The sequence below is a fragment of the Lissotriton helveticus genome, chromosome 9, assembly GCF_964261635.1.
Source record: "Lissotriton helveticus chromosome 9, aLisHel1.1, whole genome shotgun sequence".
NCBI lineage: Eukaryota > Metazoa > Chordata > Amphibia > Caudata > Salamandridae > Lissotriton > Lissotriton helveticus.
The window spans coordinates 219,268,973-219,278,881 of record NC_136070.1 but is presented as its reverse complement, the minus strand read 5'-3'; positions in this window follow the sequence as shown (position 1 = coordinate 219,278,881).

Here is a 9,909-nt window from a genome sequence, read left to right as displayed (position 1 = left end):
CGTGCACACGAGGTGACAGAGGGGACCCATGGCGCGAAAGTACCCGACCTCCTGGAGCCCTCGCTGGGATCCAGGAGGCAAATGGCACCTCATAGGGACTTCCAGGGAAGTCCGGCCATCTGGTCGCCCCATTGGAAAGCATTGCGGGGGACCAGATGGCCGAAGCGATCAGGGCGACCAGATGGCCGAGGGGATCCGGGCGACCAGATGCCCGAGGGGGGCTGGGCGACCAGATGCCCGAGGGGGCCCGGGCGACCAGATGCCCGAGGGGGCCCGGGCGACCAGATGGCCGAGGGGGACCAGACGACCAGATGCCCGGACGGGGCTCCTGAACCCAGCCGAGCAAGGGAGGCTCCCCAGGCCTTGGGCAGTGCGGCAGGCTGGGAGACAGGCCCCAGGGCCGGGGCACCTCGACCCGGGGCCCGGACTGGACCCAGCCGGGGCTCCCGAGCCCAGAGGTCGCAGGGGGAGCCTCCCCGGGCACCCTGCCCCGCGGCAGGACCCAGGACGGAGCCCGGGGTGGGGAGGCCGCCCTCCCCGGGGCCCCTGCAGGGGCCCCGGATGGTTCTCCTGAACCCAGCCAGGCAAGGGGAGGCTCCCTGGGCTCCACGGAACCCCTTCCCGGTCCTTTGGCAGTGCGTCAGGCCGGGGGGACACTGGGCCCAGAGCCGGGGCACCCGACCCGGGGCCCGGACCGGCCCCTGGACCCAGCCGGGGCTCCCAAGCCTGGAGGCGCAGGGGGAGCCTCCCCGGGCCCGCCGGACCCCGTCCCGGGCACCCTGCCCCGCGGCAGGACCCAGGACGGAGCCCGGGGTGGGGAGGCCGCCCTCCCCGGGGTCCTCAGGCAAGGGGGAGCCCGGGGGACGGGGCCCAGAGCCGGGGCCCCTGGCCCCAGCCGGGAGCCCGGAGGTGCAGGGGACGCCTCCCTGGGCCCTCCCCCACCACATCCAGGGCTTCCTGCCACGCGGCAGGCCCAGGGACGGACCGGGGCCAGGGCAGCATCCTGGCCCGTCCAGCTGCCAGCTTACCGCTAGGCCGTGAGGGGTCCCAGAGGACCTTGTCCATAGTAATCCGGAGGAAGGCTACCCCTCTTTCTGGGAACAAGTGCGCACCGCGAGGCTCAGGGGACCCTAGGCGCGAACGTGCCCGACTTCCTGGAGCCCTGGCTGGGATCCGGGGGGCGAATGGCACCTCATCGGGACTTCCAGGGAAAGCATTGCGGGCGACCAGATGGCCGAGGGGAGAGGGTCGACCAGATGCCCGGGACCGAAAGGACTCCCCATCTGCCCGTCCCGAGGCCTTCCCTTGCGGTCGGGCTCCTGCCTGCCCACGCAGGGCTCCAGGCCACAGCCCATCTGGTCCCCGGCAGGGGACCGCAGCCCTGGGAGGGTATCTGGGCATACCCTTTCCCCTAGTAATCCAGAGAAAAACAACCATCGGCAAGGGCCCGAGAGGCAGAAGCGTCCCCGGGCCCCTGGGGGCCCCTGGCGGCCGGGGCCCCAGGACGCCTTCCCCCTCTCAGCATGGCCGGACCTCACGGAGGTCTGTGCCTGATCAAACTCGGAGAAAAAGGACCATCAGAAAAGGGGCTGAGAGGCAGGAGCATCCCCGGGCCCCTGGGGGCCCCTGGCGGTCGGGCCCCGGGATGCCTTCCCCCTCTCAGCATGGCCGGACCTCACGGAGGTCTGTGCCTGATCAAACTCGGAGAAAAAGGACCATAAGCAAAGGGGCTGAGAGGCAGGAGCATCCCCGGGCCCCTGGGGGCCCCTGGCGGTCGGGCCCCGGGATGCCTTCCCCCTCTCAGCATGGCCAGACCTTTAGAAGTCTGCCTGATCAAACTCGTAGAAAAACGACCATCGAACTCGGAGAAAAACAACCATCTGCAAGGGGCCGAGAGGCAGAAGCGTCCCCGGGCCCCTGGGGGCCCCTGGCGGGCGGGCCCCGGGACGCCTTCCCCCTCTCAGCATGGCCGGACCTCACGGAGGTCTGTGCCTGATCAAACTCGGAGGTCTGCGCCTGATCAAACTCGGAGAAAAAGGACCATCAGCAAGGGGCTGAGAGGCAGGAGCATCCCCAGGCCCCTGGGGGCCCCTGGCGGTCGGGCCCTGGGATGCCTTCCCCCTCTCAGCATGGCCAGACCTTATGGAAGTCTGCCTGATCAAACTCGGAGAAAAACGACCATCGAACTCGGAGAAAAACAACCATCGGCAAGGGGCCGAGAGGCAGAAGCGTCCCCGGGCCCCTGGGGGCCCCTGGCGGGCGGGCCCAGGGACACCTTCCCCCTCTCAGCATGGCCGGACCTCACGGAGGTCTGTGCCTGATCAAACTCGGAGAAAAAGGACCATCAGCAAGGGGCTGAGAGGCAGGAGCATCCCCGGGCCCCTGGGGGCCCCTGGCGGGCGGGCCCAGGGACACCTTCCCCCTCTCAGCATGGCCGGACCTCACGGAGGTCTGTGCCTGATCAAACTCGGAGAAAAAGGACCATCAGCAAGGGGCTGAGAGGCAGGAGCATCCCCGGGCCCCTGGGGGCCCCTGGCGGGCGGGCCCCGGGACGCCTTCCCCCTCTCAGCATGGCCGGACCTCACGGAGGTCTGTGCCTGATCAAACTCGGAGGTCTGTGCCTAATCAAACTCGGAGAAAAAGGACCATCAGCAAGGGGCTGAGAGGCAGGAGCATCCCCGGGCCCCTGGGGGCCCCTGGCGGTCGGGCCCCGGGATGCCTTCCCCCTCTCAGCATGGCCAGACCTTATGGAAGTCTGCCTGATCAAACTCAGAGAAAAATGACCATCAAACTCGGAGAAAAACAACCATCGGCAAGGGGCCGAGAGGCAGAAGCGTCCCCGGGCCCCTGGGGGACCCTGGCGGTCGGGCCCCGGGATGCCTTCCCCCTCTCAGCATGGCCAGACCTTATGGAAGTCTGCCTGATCAAACTCGGAGAAAAACGACCATCGAACTCGGAGAAAAACAACCATCGGCAAGGGGCCGAGAGGCAGAAGCGCCCCCCGGGCCCCTGGGGGCCCCTGGCGGGCGGGCCCCGGGATGCCTTCCCCCTCTCAGCATGGCCGGACCTCACGGAGGTCTGTGCCTGATCAAACTCGGAGGTCTGTGCCTGATCAAACTCGGAGAAAAAAGGACCATCAGCAAGGGGCTGAGAGGCAGGAGCATCCCCAGGCCCCTGGGGGCCCCTGGCGGTCAGGCCCCGGGATGCCTTCCCCCTCTCAGCATGGCCAGACCTTATGGAAGTCTGCCTGATCAAACTCTGAGAAAAACGACCATCGAACTCGGAGAAAAACAACCATCGGCAAGGGGCTGAGAGGCAGAAGCGTCCCCGGGCCCCTGGGGGCCCCTGGCGGGCGGGCCCCGGGACGCCTTCCCCCTCTCAGCATGGCCCGACCTCATGGAGGTCTGTGCCTGATCAAACTCGGAGGTCTGTGCCTGATCAAACTCGGAGAAAAAGGACCATCAGCAAGGGGCTGAGAGGCAGGAGCGTCCCCGGGCCCCTGGGGGCCACTGGCAGGCGGACCCCGGGACACCATCCCCCTCAAACTCGGAGGAAAAGGACCATCGGCAAGGGGCTGAAAGGCAGGAGTGTCCCCAGGACCCTGGGGGCCCCAGCGGGCAGGCCCCAGGGCTGCCTTCCCCTGATTCAGAATCTCTGGAGGGCTGACTGACCCTCTCCCTAGTAATCCGGAGGAACATTACCCCCCTTTCTTTTAATCCGTGCACCCGAGGGGACATAGGGGACCCAAGGCACAAACGAGCCCGACCTCCTGGAGCCCTGGGATCCGGGAGGCGAATGGCACCTCATCGGGACTTCCAGGGAAGTTCGGTCATCTGGTCGCCCTATAGGAAAGCATAGCAGGCGACCAGATGGCCGAGGGGATCCGATGGCCGGGCACGAAAGAGGACACCCTGTGCCCCAACGAAGGAGTCAGCGTGCTCCGCGGCATGGCCGACCGGAGGCCCAGGGCCCCAGCTGGGCCCCAGCCATGGAGGCTCCCAGGGGCCCCGACAGGCCCTCCCACCCGGGCCCCCAGGCACTTTGACAAGCAGGGGAGGCCTGCCTGGGCACAACGGAACCCCGACCCGGGCCCGGGCCCTTGGCAGTGCAGCAGGCCGGGGGACAGGGCCCAGGGCCCGAGCACCCGACTCGGGGCCCGCCGTGGCCCTTGGATCCAGCCGGGGCTCCCAGGCCTGGAGGCGCAGGGGAAGCCTTCCCCGGGCCTGCCGGACACCGTCCCGGGCACCCTGCCGCGCGGCAGGACCCAGGACAGAGCCCCGGGTGGGGAGGCCACAGTCCCCGGGGCCCTCAAGGGCCCCGGACGGAGCTCCTGAACCCGGTCAAGCACGGGGAGGCTCCCCGGGCACCACGGAACCCCGTCCCGGGCTTTTGGCAGTGTGGCAGGCCGGGGGACAGGGCCAAGGGCCCTAGCACCCGACCAGGGGCCCGGCGCGGCCACTGGACCCAGCTGTGGCTCCCAGGGCCCGGGGCGCAGGGGAAGCCTTCCCCGGGCCCTCTGCACCCCGTCCCAGGCACCCGGGCCACGCTGCAGTCCCAGGGACGGACCCAGGTCTGGGGCGGCATCCTGGCCCGCCTATCTGCCGGCTGATGACCGCTAGCCCGACAAGGGTCCCAGAGGACCTTGTCCCTAGTAATCCGGAGGAAGGCTACTCCTCTTTCTGGGAACACGTGCGCACCGCAAGGCTCGGGGGACCCTAGGCGCGAACGTGCCCGACCTCCTGGAGCCCTGGCTGGGATCTGGGAGGCGAAAGGCACCTCATCGGGACTTCCAGGGGAACCCGTCCATCTGGTCGCCCCATAGGAAAGCATTGGGCGAGACCAGATGGCCGAGGCGAGAGGGGCAACCAGATGACCGGGACCGAAATGACACCAGTCTGCCTGCCTGCCCCGAGCCTCCGCGGGAGGGTTCCCGTCTGCCCTTCCAGGGCTGCAGGGCACCAGGGCTCCAGGGCTCCAGGGCTCCAGGGCTCCAGGGCTCCAGGGCTGCAGGGCTCCAGGGCTCCAGGGCTGCAGGGCTCCAGGGCTCCAGGGCTGCAGGGCACCAGGACTTCAGGGCTCGGGAGCTGCGGGGCTCCGGGGTTGCAGGGTTGCTGGGCCCAGTACCCATGGAGCCCTTCCCGGGTACTTTCCCACGCCGCTGGCCGGAGGAGGGAGCCCTGGACGCCTGGGAGGTGTTGCCCGGGAACACAGCCCATCTGGTCCCCGGCAGGGATCCGCCAGCCCAAGAGGGGTCACAGAGTACCTTGTCCCTAGTAATCCGGAGGAAGGCTACCCCTCTTTCTGGGAACAAGTGCGCACCGCAAGGCTCGAGGGACCCTAGGCGCGAACGTGCCCGACCTCCTGGAGCCCTGGCTGGGATCTGGGAGGCGAATGGCACCTCATCGGGACTTCCAGGGAAGCCCGGCCATCTGGTTGCCCCGTAGGAAAGCATGGCGGACGACCAGATGGCCGAGGGCCGAGGGGAGAGGGGCAACCAGATGACCGGGACCGAAATGACACCAGTCTGCCTGCCTGCCCCGAGCCTCCGCGGGAGGGTTCCCGTCTGCCCTTCCAGGGCTGCAGGGCTCCAGGGCTCCAGGGCTCCAGGGCTCCAGGGCTCCAGGGCTCCAGGGCTCCAGGGCTCCAGGGCTCCAGGGCTCCAGGGCTGCAGGGCTCCAGGGCTGCAGGGCTGCAGGGCTCCAGGGCTCCAGGGCTCCAGGGCACCAGGACTTCAGGGCTCGGGAGCTGCGGGGCTCCGGGGTTGCAGGGTTGCTGGGCCCAGTACCCATGGAGCCCTTCCCGGGTACTTTCCCACGCCGCTGGCCGGAGGAGGGAGCCCTGGACGCCTGGGAGGTGTTGCCCGGGAACACAGCCCATCTGGTCCCCGGCAGGGATCCGCCAGCCCAAGAGGGGTCACAGAGTACCTTGTCCCTAGTAATCCGGAGGAAGGCTACCCCTCTTTCTGGGAACAAGTGCGCACCGCAAGGCTCGAGGGACCCTAGGCGCGAACGTGCCCGACCTCCTGGAGCCCTGGCTGGGATCTGGGAGGCGAATGGCACCTCATCGGGACTTCCAGGGAAGCCCGGCCATCTGGTTGCCCCGTAGGAAAGCATGGCGGACGACCAGATGGCCGAGGGGAGAGGGGGGACCAAAATGATGCCAATCTGCCTGCCCCGAGCCTCCGCGGGAGGGCTCCGGGGGCTGCAGGGCTCCAGGGCTCCAGGGCTCCAGGGCTCCAGGGCTCCAGGGAACCAGGGAACCAGGGCTCGGGGCTCGGGGCTCGGGGGCTGCAGGACTCCAGGGCTCGGGGGCTGCAGGGCTCCGGGGTTGCAGGGCCCAGGACCCATGGAGCCCTTCCGGGGTACTTTCCCACGCCGCGGGCCGGAGGAGGGAGCCCCGGACGCCTGGGAGGTGTTGCCCGGGAACACAGCCCATCTGGTCCCTGGCAGTGCACCGCTATCCTGGGAGGGTGTCCGGGCATACCATTGTCCCTAGTAATCCGGAGGAAAATTACCCCCCTTTCTTGTAATCTGTGCACTAAAGGTGACAGAGGGGACCCAGGGCGCAAACGTGCCCTACCTCCTGGAGCCCTGCCTGGGATCCGGGAGGCAAATGGCACCTCATCGGGACTTCCAGGGAAGCCCGGCCATCTGGTCGCCCTATAGGAAAGCATTAGTCGCGACCAGATGGCCGAGGCGAGAGGGGCGACCAGATGGCCGGGACCGAAATGACGCCAATCTGCCGGCTCCGAGCCTCTGCGGGGGGCTCCAGCCTGCCCTTGCAGGGCTTCGGGCATGCGGGGCTCCGGGACTGCAGGGCTCCGGGGCTGCAGGGCTGCAGGGCTCTGGGGCTCCGGGGCTCCGGGGCTCCAGGGCTCGGGGACTGCAGGGCTCGGGCTGCAGGGCTCCGGGGCTCCGGGGCTCTGGGGCTCCGGGGCTCCAGGGCTCGGGGACTGCAGGGCTCGGGCTGCAGGGCTGCAGGGCTCCGTGGCTGCAGGGCTCCCGGGCTCCAACCAGGCCGGGGAGATCAGGGAGTCTGCCCAGGCACGAGGGACCCCTGTCCAGGGCACACGGACCCCCAGGACGCGCCCCCGTTTTCCACATTTTTTTTTTTTTTCACTACGCGTAGTGTGCGTAGTGGCACTACGCCCAGCCCTAGTCCACTCCCACGTGTTCAGGCACGTATTAAATGGTTGAGGAAGAGTTCCTAGAATCATGGATAACCATGCAAAAAAACTTGATATTTCCCATTCTGAGCACTGAAATTCGTAATTGCCGGTAACACAGGTGAATTTCCATCCGGATACAGATTTTGGCCCCAAAATTCAAAGAATCCCTCAGGGTGCATTTCAAATCATAATAAAGCTTTTGCTATTTCAGGAAGCTCTGCAGGGAACCTAATGACATAACTAGTATTGCGAGGTTTGCTGCTATACACAGGAATAATACTTCTCGATAGCATGGAACCTGAATATATCGCTATGATAATGCTGCGTGCAGTACAATAAATGAATAAGCAGCACACCGACCTCGATGTTGCATTGTGGATGGTATGACAACGCACATCCAGAGAAGGGCGGAGATTTGCCAAGAGTCTCACAGAAGGATGATGAATCTTTGTATGTGCAAGAGCATGAGGGTCAATCATGATCCTGTTCAATTTCTAGTCAGGACGGTAATGCCGAAGGAATCCTTCCGACAAGGAATGCCAGGAGCCCGTGGTGATTAATCCCTTGTAGGAAGGAAACATGCTAATTCATTTGGCATTACTGTGCTGACTAGAAATGGAACCCTATCGTGATTGACTCACAGCCTCATGCTCTTGCACATACAAAGATTCATCATCCTTTTGTCAGACTCTTGACAAATCTCCGCCCTTCTCTGTATGTGCGGTGAGAATCATTCTTTCTGGACTTGGAGCCCTTGGCTCTAACTTGAACTTCTCCACTCCCCCACTGGCAGGCCTAGATTAAGGTTGCTCTGATTTTCATCCCGAGGAAGACCCGTTGATAGGAATGCAATACCCTCTCCAAGTTCTGGGGTCGAAACGTCGACTTTCATATTTGATTTGACCTGCACTCGTTATACAGCCCAGCAGCGGTGAACAGAATTAACATCCCATCAATTGGGCTTTGTTAGTTTGATATCGGCTGTACTGTTAGACAGGTCGTTCGCATTCTTATAAATATTGTAATTACTTACATTTCAATTGTCACTTCCCCATCACATCACGAGCACTACCTTGAGCACTTTATTCACGTTTTCACCTTGAAGCATACCTTTTGAATACTGTAAACATTTAATTACATTTCCAATCCCTTTTTTGAACCAAATTATTTGGGCATTGTTTAATTTATATCTATTGGATGTCTCTTTAGCTTCTTGTCTTTCTCTGGAAATCATAGGTCAGTTGGACCTCTTGTTGTACATATCACTTTCATTATATGCCAGCATCTTTGATTTATGTTCTGCAAAGTATACAAATCCAAGTTCACCCTAGTGATGGATTCGGATTTTGTTTTGCTGATTTATTATTGTCTTTATTATATAGTTCACCTTTAATACCTATCTGGCAATTGAAATGCCTCACGCCACACCGATTTTGCGAATCGAGTCAGCATCATCGGGAGAAAACATATATTTTTTAATCAATTGAGTCGCTTCTTGTCATGGAACTTCAGTTTGCATCACTCCTAGTTTTCTGTGGTATTTCACATTATGACACTTCTGATTCTGCTCATGTTTATTTTTTGAGTCTACCTCAGTGAAGGTTAATGTTGGGACAGAGGTTATTGAATGTGGCTCAGCATCCACTAAAGGGCAAGGGAGCAACTGGGACCTATTAACATGCCCATGCAATGAATGTTACATCGGCATGACCACCAGCAAGGTACGAGTGAGGATGCAAGAACACAAGAGCACCTTTCAGTGCAAAAAAGATGTCTCGAAACTGACTAAACATTTCATACAACACAACCACAGAGAAATGGATTTCACGCGGACTGTTCTTGAAAAACCATTCATTCCCTCACACATTAAGGACATATCCAAATTTTTGTTTTTAAAAGAACAAAAATGGGTTTTTAAACAATGCACAGACAGGCATGGGCTAAATGATGACATTCCGTGGTTCAATTTATCATGAATACACTACTAATGGACCCCTAATGCTCTGAAGTTTAAGCACACTACTCTTGCTAGAATGCGATTGCATAAGTGGAGGAAGGAAGTTTTCCCTCCCTCACTGCATGCCTCGCTTGTCCACCTTTGAATAGATATTGTGCTAAGAATAAGACTGCACAAAGGATTTGGCATCATACCACTATTTGATGTTGAATACGCTAATAGGGATTCTACTGACTATCTCGAGCCTTCACTACCTCAGTATGCGAGTACGTAGACATACATCCCGTTATTCTGTTATCATACGACTTATAAATCTTTAAATCTTCTCCTCTACACTAGACTATATTAGCAGTGCTCCGGAAATTATCTTAGCTAGCTGCACCTCAATCAAATAGTGTGTGGTGGTTTATTGGTTTGGGCCTGAATATGAAACATTGACGACTGTGTGACAATATTAGCCCTGAAAGAACATCCATAACGCGAAATGCTGCTCGAACTACACACACCGGGCGAATGACATCTTTTGGTAGTTCAATACACCCTCTCGCGAGATTACGCGAGCCATACAGCGTCCTGGTACGGACAACCTCGGCTGATTACACCCGGGCTAACGTGCGTTAATATTCGCAATGGATGATCATCTGCGTTTAATGCTTCTTGAACTACACGCATTGGGCGATTGACATCATCCTGTAGTTTGATCCACCTTCTCGCGAGACTACGCGAGTCAGAGCATGTCTCGGTGAAGGTAATTTTGGCTGGCTGCACTTTAGCCAATGTTTGG